Source organism: Nannospalax galili, unplaced genomic scaffold, assembly GCF_000622305.1.
Source record: "Nannospalax galili isolate Female #2095 unplaced genomic scaffold, S.galili_v1.0 scaffold291, whole genome shotgun sequence".
Lineage (NCBI taxonomy): Eukaryota > Metazoa > Chordata > Mammalia > Rodentia > Spalacidae > Nannospalax > Nannospalax galili.
Genome location: NW_008330588.1, coordinates 3,762,260 through 3,774,846, shown reverse-complemented (window position 1 = coordinate 3,774,846; position 12,587 = coordinate 3,762,260).

The window sequence follows — 12,587 nt, the reverse complement described above, 5'->3', positions numbered from 1 at the left end:
AGAATGGAAAGTTTCAGGCCAACCTGGAGTACATAGTGAGACTCTGTCTCAAATAAATAAATAAATAAATAAATAAATAAATAAATAAATGATCTGTATTGTCTGAAGTATGCCTCTCATCTGTGAGGGCATATGACTGAAAGTTATCCATCATGGGGTTTGTGATAAGTGTGCGTTCTGGCCTGCTCAATCAATGACCGCAGGTACTTAACTGTTGGAGGATGCTCCCGAACCCCCAACTCCTTTCCAGTGCTGGAGAGGCTGACTGTGACTGAGGGTGCTACTTTACGTTTCATGTTCAGGCTCACCCTCCATAAACAGGAAATGCTAGTCAAGTACATTTTTAGGAGAGAAGCTACACTTTGCTTGGGTGTGTTCTTCCCCCTGTGTTTGGCACAGAAGAATCTTGCCCCATCTATCTTCTATGCTCCAAAGAGTGGTTGCACTGAAAGGAAGCTCAGTATGAGTCCTCTCTGGGTTCCTACAGCAAGACAGACCGCCCCCCATATCCTGGTCTTTTCACCTAGTTCCAGAGAGACACCTGAGTGCTGGCTGCCTGCTGGTATCACCTTTCACATGTGCTAGCAGTATGTAAGTTCCCTGTGCATTGTGGGGTAGGAAAACAAAGCTCCCTCTGCACAAAATCAGGGGAGCAGTGGGCACACTCCTGAGCCTGTAACCCTGGAGCCAATGCCTTTTCCCTTTGGAAGAGAAAGCCAGCTCAGCCTGGGGACCTCCACCAGGCTGGACCATGGAGTTTCTAAGATGTAGGTTTGGGGTCTGGTGTTGGACCAATGCAAGCATCACATGAAATTATAAACCTGCTCAGATTCAGTAAAGTGGCTCAGGGACAGCCAGCACCTGGCTGGGGAGAAGGCCTGGATTCCCAACGCTGCTTCTACACACAGTCCCCCCTTTCAGCTTTTCTTCAAACTGCAGTCTTCCCATCCCTTCATGTCTCCGGTGTTCCTAGTCAGAGCCCACTCAGTCCTCTCTTGACATGGCAGTTTTCCACCAAGCCCTTCCTCCTCAAAAACCAGTGGAGCCCTCCTCCTCAGGCTCCTCAGTCTCATCAAGGTGCCCCAGCTGTATTTCACCCCCTGCTGTCTAGGGGCCTCTGCAGCCTTCTCTGTTAAGGCAGTATGCAGGGACCCTGGTGGCCCCTCATTCCCATCTAGGTAATGAGTGGGTATTCATGCACCTGCTTCCTACTCTCCTCCTTATGCTTGGGTAATGAAATATTCTTGACGTAAGGGGTGGCTCACCATTAAATTCCAATTTGCACTGTGCCCCAACTGTGACAGGTGCCAGGTCTTCCCAGGGCTGACTGGGACTATCCTGGACCCTCAGCTCTACCTTCCTCTGCTGCTAAATGCAGCCACACACTAGCTCTGGGACTAGGGAGTTTCTAACGTGTTTGCTTGATCTCTGCCCAACTTCTAATACCAGATCCCTGAGACTGGTTTCTCTTAGCAGCAAAGCAAGGAGATGCCAGTGGCCTATTCTGTGCCCCTTGCCATCCCTCACTCTGAGCTTCCACCACCACTAGCAGCAGCAGCAGCAGCAGCAGCAGCAGCAGCAGCAGCAGCAGCAACCACATCAAACAGCAGCCTCTCAGCCCTCTGACCTGAATGGCCCAGTCCAGCCCAGGAGCCTGCTTTCCTTGCTTCAGGGTTCTTCTCGGTCAGGCCTGGAGTTCCTGCGACACTTTCCCTCTCTTCCTCTGCCCCTCCCTTCCTCTTTTTTCCTTCCACCCCTTCTTCTTCTTTTACACACACACACACACACACACACACACACACACACACACACTGCTTCTGGGAAGCACTTCAGAACTAGTTGTTCATTCTGTTGCCTCACTAGCTAGCTGTGCTCCTGCATCACCCTTCCAGGTGATCTGCCCACTGTGGCCTGGCTTCCTTGTCCTGGGAGCAGTGCTTTGCTACAGACTGAGGGATTGCTGGCAACATGGAGACAGGTTCAATTCCAGAGTCTCCTGTCCCAGAACCCCAGCATCCCTTTCCTCACTGAAGCTGTTTATGACATAACTGCTCCCCTCCCCCAGGTTCCCACCTCTTTTCATCCCCACAACCACCCTCCTCCAGGCCATCACGAGGCTGCTGTTTTCCCACTGGGCCAATGCTTGCTTGTGAGCTGGAGGGTTAGCTGGGAAGAGAAGCCTCCCTCTTGGTTCTTAGGAAGGTACATAATGTTTCAAGGTCTTGGCTAGTCCCAGCACTGCTTTCTCTTCCTGTGGCTCTGACCAACCCTTCCAAGGTCAGACCAGCTTTTGCAGACCCCTCCAGCCTGTGCATTCTTTGTGTTTAACAAGCAGCTCAGCCTTCCAGCTCAGCAGGCTGCTAAGCACATGCTTATAGTGTCCCTCTCCTGGAATGCCAGAGCCTCTTGGAGTTAGTTACCCCCTGATCCAGATCTACTGACATGTGCCCACTGTTCCCCAATAGTGTGCCTACTTGAGCAGGTGGCGTCCCCAACTCAGATCTGGGGACAAAGTTCAGAAGCAAATCTTGAGCAAAAACAGAGGTGCTTTGAGACATAGAGCCTCATAAAGGACAGGAAGCCACAGGGATAATGCGGATGATCTTGGCCCCCTGCCCAGGGTAAGGGCACCACTAGGTCCCCACAAGGAGGTGGGATCCTTCTTTGCCTTTGTAGAAACAGTCCCCTCAGCATGAACATACTTCCTCTTCCACCCCACTGCATCATGGAATGCTTCTTATCCTTCAAATCAGCCTGGACGTCACTTCCTTCAGGAAGCCTCCCCCCAACACCCCCTATCCAACCAGAGTTCCCTGACCTTCTCCTGTGCTCCCCTAGTAATGTCAGTAATTGGGTTTCTCATTCCTTCTCACTACTGAGAATACCTTTAAGGAAGGGACATGCATTTTCAAAGGGATATTTGCTGATTTGTCATGCTAGTCTAGTGCCTGCCTGTAGCCTACTGCTTCAACAAGCACACAAGAGATGCTCAATAAATATTTGATGGACGAATGGAAGTTTGGGGAGATGAAGTGGGCGGGGGACAAGGGACAATACCAGGAAGTGGCCACTCACATGCTGTTCGGAGAGGTCTTCCTCGGGCTGTACCACCCTTTTCTTCGGCTTTCCATGACACTGGGTTCCCTCCAGACTCCTGACGAAGGTGCACAAAAGGGAAGAAGGCAGGATGGAAGTACACGGAGGGCTGAATGGGAACAAGCACACTGTGAATCACCCAAAGTCAGCCCAAATGGAGGGCTCTACCCAGGGCAAGGATATGGCCCCGAATGTCCAAGCTCAGAGGGCCAACACTTCAGCCTGGGAGCCCCAGGGACCACCCCAGGGAGCCAAGGGGCCAGCTATGAGGTACACAGTAGGGCCATGGTTCAGCTCACTCTGAACTGGATGAGTGATTTGGCAAAGAGCAGTCAGTTGTCAGTCATGAAACTGTGAGATATTTGACAAAACCCTGGCCTCTCTGGGCCACTTCTCTCATGGACATGTGTTTGTTCATATGACCCTCAAGTTTCGTGGCATCACTAGCATCGGATGTGGGTACCAAGCATGGAAGGTCTAGATGTGGTTGCCATCTTTTTCATGGGACCATCTCCTGAGCAAATTAGGATTCAGCAAATATGAACTGAGGGTTCCCAAGACTGGGAATGGGCAGGGATGTATTTAGAAGGGATGGAGTGAAAGAAAGAGAATCTAATTCTGCAACCCTCTCCACTTCAGCCATTCACTTACAATCTTGGCTCTAGTTCATTCAGAGAAAATTCTAAAATTTATGGAGAGTTCATAAATGGTCAAGAAGAGCTTGGAGAAGCCAACTAAGGCACCCTTGGGTGCTGGGTATGGTGGTGCATGCCTTTAATCCCAGCACTCCTGAGGCAAAGGCAGGTAGATCTCTGCGATATGGAGGCCAGCCTGCTCAATACAAGTTCCAGGCCAACTAGAGCTACAGGGAGATCGTGTCTAAAAAGAAAACAAGCAAAAAACCAAAAACAACAAAAAAGACATTCTTGGAAGGAGTTAGCATTGAACTGTTAAAGGGGGATAGATAGTTGAGGGGGATAATGAAGATGGTTCAGAGGGTAAAGGCTTTGCCACCAAGCCTGAGGAGCCGAGTTCAAGACTGATAAAGAAACCAGAGCAGAGAAGTAGCTGTCACTCTCAACTGCTGCGGACCTTGATAACAGCTATGTGATTTTGGGTCGGGAGCATAATCCCTCTAGTCTTCAGTGGGGACAACAGCATAAGTGATACTGTGTGAAGACAGAAGATGGCTCCGTGACCTTCTCACTGTTTCTTCCAGCACTGAAATCCTTCAAACTGTTCCTAAACTTCCATGTACTGACCCTCGTGGCTCCATGCCCCTGGGTAATGGGAACCTACCTTCTATTTGTATCCCAGCCATCTGGTCCCCATGTGTACAGCCATCTACACAAAGGGCATGGAGTGAGGCTAAAGGAAATTCTAAGTGTCTAACCACCTAGGGTGTTCACCTAGGCCCTAGGGGGGTTCAACTGACAAAATGAAAGGCAGGTCAGGGGAGGCAGGACCAGGAAACACCAGAGAAAGTTCTTGACAGATGTTCAAGGCTGGCCAGCCCCTTGCAGCAGGCCTGCAGCCACACAGTGGCAAGATGATTCCATTAGCAATCCAGTGTGGCCAGGCTGTAGCTGCTCCCCTCTGGCAGAGGATGTGCAGAGCCTTCACCCACTCCCCCAGTCCTCCCTACCCATGGCTCATCCAGGCCCCCATGAGGCATTTTCTATGGCTCTGAAGTGGTTCCTTGCTTAGTGGAGAAATTTGAGCTTTTGATGATTTGTGTCTTCAAAGCGCTGTAAGAACCACCACTAATGCCGGGTCCTATAGCGTGCCAAAGCAAAATACTCAGCAATGGTGTGGCGCTAACCCAAACCTCCTGGGGACTTTCTCCAGACAGAGCCCTGAAGCCACCACCATTAGGCAAGTGGGGCTATACCCAAATTGAAGCTAGTGATTCTTCTGTCCCCATTCATTTCATAGGCCAAGGAAGGTAAAGGGTGGGGGGGGTGGAATGTAACCCACAGCTAGTGCTGCCCAGCCCAAGAATCCTTGGCTTCCCATAAGCCTCCCTGGCAAGGGCAGGCCCTGTCCCCAGAACCCCACAGAGCCTTGGGTGCGGGGCTTTGAGGAGGCCGATCATCCCAAAATAGACGTGTTTTTCACAACTTTTTCCATGAGGCATTGGCATCTCTTGCTGCATGAGAAAAAAATAGCCTCAACTGTTAACAAATAAAGATTATAAAAAGCCCAGCTATTCCTCATGGGTGTCTATATGGCTGTAGGGAGGGGGCAGAAAAGATGTGCAACCCAGAGCCATGGGTCTCTTTCCTCTTGACTTGCTTTCCCCGAGTGCTTCAGAAAGCTAGAGGGTAGGTGGGGTTAGCCTAAGTGTCAGGGTGGGGATGTTCGTGTGGACTTTCAGTCACATCCAATGTGAATGTGTGTTCTTGTGTTTTGCTTCCAGTCAAAGGCACAGGATAGCTTAAAACAGAGCCGTACTGCAGGCAGGTCAGCTTCAATGAGGCTGCCTTATTGGGAGGACAGAGTTTGTGGAGTCAACACTTGGAAGGCTCCAAGGCCAGCTCAGCCTGAAATCGAATCCCCTAGGCATTACTGGATGTCCGTACGCAGCATAAGTTTGAGGTTTCATTTGCTTTTGACCTGGGTTGTAGCATTACCAGAGGCTACCCATGAGGGGATGTGGTCCTCACCCCTGCCTTGTGTTTCCCTGGAGAGTTCCAGGCTGTACCCTGAAGAACCGTCCTACACCTTTGCTCCATCCTTGAGAGCCTTCTTGGTACCTGGGTCTCCAAGGATGCAGGAAAAAGAATGATGTAAATGCCCCGGTACTGTCAGAAACTGAGTTCCTGTCCCCACAGAGTCCTCAGAAAAAATGAGGTGATTGACCTGGGGGATTCAGGTAGGGTCTCTGGCCATGACCTTTGACAGGCAAAAGAAAACTCACCCAAGCTCTGCAGAGGCCCCTGTTCTCCACGAAGCCTGGAATTCATTCAACCCTCACGCCACCTACTTTACAGGCTTGGCAGTTCTCTTCCTCCTCTTTCACTCTCCTCTTTTGTTTGTCTCCCCTTTTCTGCCCTCGCCCTTTTCCCATCTCCTGTGCTAAGATTCTGTAAAAATAAATACACATGGCTCTGGCTTGAATGGCTTACAAGATGAGCAGGCTGGTGACTAGCCAGGTTACCAGGGACCCTAAGGGGCATTGTTCAACTCTGGATGGTGCTCAGGGGCATGGGGGCAGAAGCTGTTGGCCAGAAGTTTCTTAAGGTAGTGACAGTGATGTTGAACCCAAAAGGCAGCTGCAGCATCTCTGACCTCTGCAGGACCACACAGCTATCTCTTAGGTTCCTATTAGCCAATCAGCAGCCATTTCCAGGGTCACTCAGTTACCTACAGAAATCTCATTCCTCCTAGGGTATGGTTTCTAAGTGGCTAAAAATGGAGGAAGGGCTGGGTGGAGATAGCTGAGAGGCCACTTTGGCTTGTCATAGTCAAAGCTTGCTCTGCAGGGTGTGGTCATACCTAGCATAAGCCCCCTCCTACCAGGGAGTAAGGTATGAGTGAGATGGGAAGTGGGCAGGGAACCAAGCCACAAGGGATCTGCCACAGGGACACACGGATCCAATTTGGGTGTAGGGAAAGAGGAGTTGGTGCTCAGAGATGGGAGCTTTTCCATGGACCAGGCAAGACACAGATGGCATGGAGCAGGTGCCCAGGCAGAGGGGTAGGTGTATGGGCTGCTGCCAGGCTGCCCATTGGAAGCACATGCCCCAACTTTGGTTGTCTGGGGCTTGCCACAGGCTCTGCAAAGTTCACTGTTGGGTCACCAAACTTACTCTCTTCCTCCTGCTACTGGGGATGCCAGTGGAGACTTCTCTGGGAACCTGAGCTATGGGTAGAAGCCTAGGGTTAGACAGTCCCAAGAGGAGTTTGGAGTGGAGGATACTTTGCCACCCTCACCCTGCAGGGAGCTTTGAATTCCTGGCTTTGATCACTCAGATGCAGAACTAAGGACCAGAGAACCAGGTATATCAAGATATTGGAATCATAGGTCCAGGTGTACTGGACATAGGCTGCATCTCAGGCCTAAAAGGCCACAGTGGTGTTTGGGGCAGAAGTGGTATAGGGGGCACTAACAACCTTGCCAGGCCAAGATATATGAGCAGCTTGTACAAGGCAATCACACTGAGTCTTCGCTTTTCTCTACAAATAATAAGCCATGTTTGATCACTCATCCTGCCTTTAACCTCTCTCTCATCAAATACATGTTAGGCTCCGACTGGTGCCAGGCACTGGGCTAGAGGTCATGGAGATTATGAAGTGGCAAAGATGACAGTGATCTAGGTCATCAAGAAGCTTAGATTTAATGAGAACAATAACGACTTATTCTGTGTTTATTATACGCCCAGTGTTGTGCTCCATGAACTCCCTCACTTAAGCTTCAAAACAATCCTATAAAAAGGAGGTATCATCATCATCATCATCATCATTATCATCATTATCATCATCATCCCCATTTAGCTAAGAACAAAATCTAAATGGAAGCTCCCAGAGGAGATGGGATTTGCCAGGGTCACAAAGCAGGCAGTCAGCATGAGGATTCCACCAGGCAGAGGGGCTAGGCAGGACACAGATGGCCTGGAGCAGGTGCCAGGGCAGAGGGGCAGGAGTGTGGGCTGCTGCCAGTGGGAGCACATGTCCCAGCTTTGGTTATCTGGGGCTTGCTATATGCTGTGCAGTGTTCACACCCCGAGTCTCCCAGAAGGGAAAAGGGGGACGGGAGGCTTTGGGCCTCTTCCAGTTTTGACCTTAAGGAGCAGTTCTTAACTCCTTACAGATAGGGAAATGGAAGTTGAAGCAGCCCCCTGCTCATTTGAGGTATGGGCTTCATGGATTTTCCTTTGGCTTTCAGTTTCCTGGATCCAACCAGGCAGTTGGTTGATCACCTCCAATTTGATTTTTGGGATTCTGGAGTGTGATATTATCATGAATCATGGTCTGCCATCAGGGAGGGTCAATGGCTGGAGGGAGACAGAAAGCAGAGAAGCTGGCTATGCAGGCCTGAGGATCTCCTCCAGGCCACTCTAGGTGGGGCTAGGGCCATCCTTGCCTCACAGAGTCTAGAATATGGGAATATTTTCATCTATCCAGGTAGGTTTAACATGGATACACAAAGCAGTGGACAGTGAGGGCCTGGCTGGTCTTAATGTTACAGATGAGGAAGTATGGCCTGGGGGTGGGAGGAAGGGGCAAAAGAGAAAAATTCTTGAAGTTTTAGCCTGGGGCCAAAGTGAGTGGGACCATGGTCAGCAAGATCCTTAAATGTTCACTACAGAGATTCCCTTTCAGTCAACCTGACACTTGGGTACGGCCTGTGCCCCTCTCTACCTTAATCCACACTCAGAACTGCCCACATAAATTATATCCGCCTCGCTGAGACATGTGTAGGGCCCAAGAAGCCTTGGGCTCAGGCTTGGTCTCAGCCCTAGCTCTTTTTCTTTCTTATTTTTTTTGGTAATATTTTATTTATTATTTTTATTTTATGTGTATGCGTGTATTGCCTGCATGTAGGTAAGTGCACCCATGTCGTGCAATGCCTGCAGAGGACAGAAGAGGCTGTCGGATCCCCTGGAACTGGAGTTACAGACAGTTGTTAGCTGGGATTCGAACCCAGATCTTCTGTAAGAACAACCAGTGTTCTTAACCGCTGAGCCATCTCTCCAGCCCCCAGCCTTAGCTCTTCTTAAAGCCACTCAACTGTGCTTTGCAAGGAACTAACCCCAAGCCTTGGGGTGGAAGTAGGGGGTCTCAGTTGCAAGCTAGAAAGCTCCCAGTCAGCTGGGACTGGAAAGAGGAACAGAATTTAGGAGCTTGGAACAGGAAAGGGGGAGAATTAGGGCTTGGGCCTTTGCTCCATTCTTCTGAGGTCCACAGATCTTACTGCCCAAAGGATTGGGAGTCCCTCACATGTGAGAGGCTACTCAGGGACCATCCAGAGCCTGGGGGTCAGAAAGTGCAAGGTATTCCAAAGGCTGGGGCTACTAGCAAAGGAGGGGCTTTTCTGGGGCATTTCAGGCATAGGTAGGGGCCCTAGAGACTAAGAGGGACAGATCAGGTGACCATGAAGGCCAGGGTGGCCCCAACATCACAAGCTGTCACTGTGCTCCATCCTGGCCCGTGGCCTCTTTGATGGATAAGAATACAATGGGGGAGAGAAGAGGCGGCTCTGGCATCTGCTTGGGTCCCCCTTGCCCCACTCCTCTTCCACCCAGGCCACAAGGTGAGAATGGAACCCAATTTTGCGCTGGCACCTGGCTACTGTTGACACCCCCCACCCCTTGCTACACCCGCAGCAGGCAGAAGGTCTTTGCCTCTTGTTTCAAGTCTGGCTGCTGGGCCATAGCCCAGGGGATGCTGCACTGTGATGGGTCAGGCCCCAGCTCTTCATCCCTACTCTTTGTCCTGTCTCCCTTAGCAACAGACTCACTGCTGAGAGACTGCATGAAATGCTGGAAATGACCAGGGCAGACAGGTAGAGGAACCAGGGTGAGGACAGCCCTCTCTTTTCCCCAGGTACAGAGCCAAGGCCAGGGGAAATGACTTACCTGTTGTGTCTCCTTTGGGGTCCAGCCAACCTGCCACTATTCCTTATTTGCAGGCAGAGGTATCCTGCAGTGTCCTGGCAGTGGTCAGGTCCCTGGGAGGGGAGTTGTGAGGAAATAGCAGGCCTATTGGGTTTTAAGGCAGGGATCCAAAGCCCAGCCTATGGAAAGCAGGTGAGGGCCTTGGTTACAGTAGTCAGGGGGGTGTGACCAAGAGGCTGGCCTCCTGCTCAGATCACTCCCTGCCTCTAGGATTGAGCAGAGTGCAAGGTAGACCACCTGTTCTCATTTTAGGACAGGTGAGCATTCTCAGTGCCTAGCTTCAATCACACACACACACACACACACACACACACACACACACACACACACCAGCCCTATTTAGTTGCCCTCTGGCTCCTGATATGAGTTGTGCCCTGGCCTGTCCTCTGGGTCCCTGGTGACTCACTCTGCTTTGGAATTTCACTCACTGGTGTTTTCTGATGTACACCCTGACAGCCTGGCCTGGAGCCAGGGATTGGCACTGCTGCTGCGATCCCACCAGTGGTTAATGTTGCCTACCTGAACGCCAAGCCATAAAGGTTGAGGAGAGAGAAGGCAGGCCAGAGAAGCCAGGTGGGGACTGAGAGGCGTTGTTCCTTCTTGGGCTTACCTGCACACTGGTGGGAAACAGCATGAAAAGCTGTAGGATTAGAGTGGTTGCCCAGGAAACAGAGGGCAGAGCAACCAGGTGCAAACCTAGGCCACTGCTTTGAGGGCTCCAGATTTAAATACTGAAGATGGAACCTACTTTGTTCAAGCCATGGTGCTTTTGTTCCCTTCCTAAGGACTTGAGGTACTTTATCCCTTAATGTCTGAATAGTAAATGTCCCCTGCGGACTTAACTTGCTGTATGATTGTTCTCCAGCTGGTGGAGCTGTTTTGGGAGGCTGTGGAACCTTTAGTAGGCAGAGCCTGGATGACCAAGTAGGTCACCAGGGGTGGAACTTTGTAGGTTATCACTGAGTCCCTGGTTCAAGGCTTTCTCTGCTTCCTGGTCCACCATGTGCTCCGGCCACCATAGGCCCCTTCTCCATGAGTTCTGATCCAAAGAGCCCAAATATATTGTTCCTTCCTCAAGCTGTTCTGTCAGGTACTCTGTCACAATGAGGTGAAAGTAACATGCCCCCATTTTGAATATACTGTGAGGAGTTGACCCTGGATGGGGGAATTTTGGAGAACTGAAGGGACGTTGTCACCTCAAGGCCCTAGAGTTTTCTGCTTCACATTAAAAGTGCCCTTAAGCAGATAATACACCATGATCAAGTGGGTTAATGAGCTGGAAATCCTGAGTCAGACTGTGAGAGTTCAAATCAAAGGCATCCTACTTAGTGGTTTTGAACATGTCTCAAGTTTCCTTCTGTGGCCATTCACATTTTTAAGTGAAATAATGTACGATACTTAAAAAACATTACATATACCCAAGTTACAAAACATAACAGACCCAAATAACTGTGAAGGCCTTACTCATTTTTAAAAGTATAATGCAACCAATATACTGCACAGAAAAGGTTACATATTGTCTCTACCTCCTCCTCTACCTCTGTCCCTACCTCTACTTTCTCTATCCCTGCCTCTACCTTCTCCATCCCTGCCTCCACCTCCTCCATCCCTGCCTCCACCTCCTCCATCCCTTCCTCCACCTCCTCCATCCCTCCCACCACCTCCTCCTACTTCCATTCCTACCTCTAACTCCTCCTTCTAGCTCTAACTTTTCCAACAGAGGGAACTCTTGTTATGCATTTTGGACTTGGCATTTCCTTGATTCATTGATGATTTTAAATAGTTTGTATTGTACTGTGGGGGCACCTATAAATAATACATGACTTAGATGTGCTTGCTTTGTATTTGTTTCTGTTTTTCTCTAGGAGGTAGTGGGTTGGAGTGATGGGGATGGAGCCCAGGGCCTCCATTCATGCTAAGTCTAAGCACTGCCTCAGAGATATCCCCTCAGCCCATTTGCTTGCTTATAACTTTTAATGTAATACATCAACACCATCTTTTTTTAAATTTTATTTTTTAAATTTTATGTGTATGCATGTATTGCCTGCATGTAGGTAAGTGCACCCATGTCTTGCAATGCCCGTGGAGGTCAGAAGAGGCTGTCAGATCCCCTGGGACTGGAATTACAGACAGTTGTTAGCTGCCATGTGGTGCTGGGATTCTAACTCAGGTCTTCTCCAAGAACAACCAGTGTTCTTAACTGCTGAGCCATCTCTCCAGCCCCAACACCATCTTTTTAGACCTGTTTTGTTCACTTAATCTCATGTTCATAAGGCCTAGATACCTCAATATGTGTAGCTGTACTGCTTTCATTTTTGCTGCAGTATAGTATTACACAGCTACAGCAGTGTCTGCTGGTTAGTTTCTTGCTGTTATTAAAGCTCCTTTGGACGTTCTTGTACTCGTCTGTGTGTATGAGTTCAAACCTTCCTCACTGGATAAATGAATGCCTGATTGATAGAGTACATGCATGTTCAACCGTACAGGAGGATACTAAAGTCTTTTCCCAAGCAGTTTTCAAGAGGTCCAGCTGGGCATGATAGTGCATGCCTGTAATCTTAGCACTTGAGAGGTTGAGGCAGGAAATTTCCAAGTTCAAGGACAGCCTGGCCTACTTAGTGGGACCCTGTCTCAAAAATAAAATAAAATAAGAATTTACAAAAATGTACAGCTGTTCCATCTCCCATCTCTACGTGGCATTTCAGATGTGAACTTTGCCCTCTCTTTGAAGTGCAGTGATAGTGTTTCAGTTGTTCACTCTGTGGTTGTCCGATTAGTAATAAGACTGAAAAATATGTTTTTATATTTTGGTGTGTTGAGTTTCTTCATCTGTGAGAAGCCCATATGTGTCTTTTCCCTTTTTGGACACTA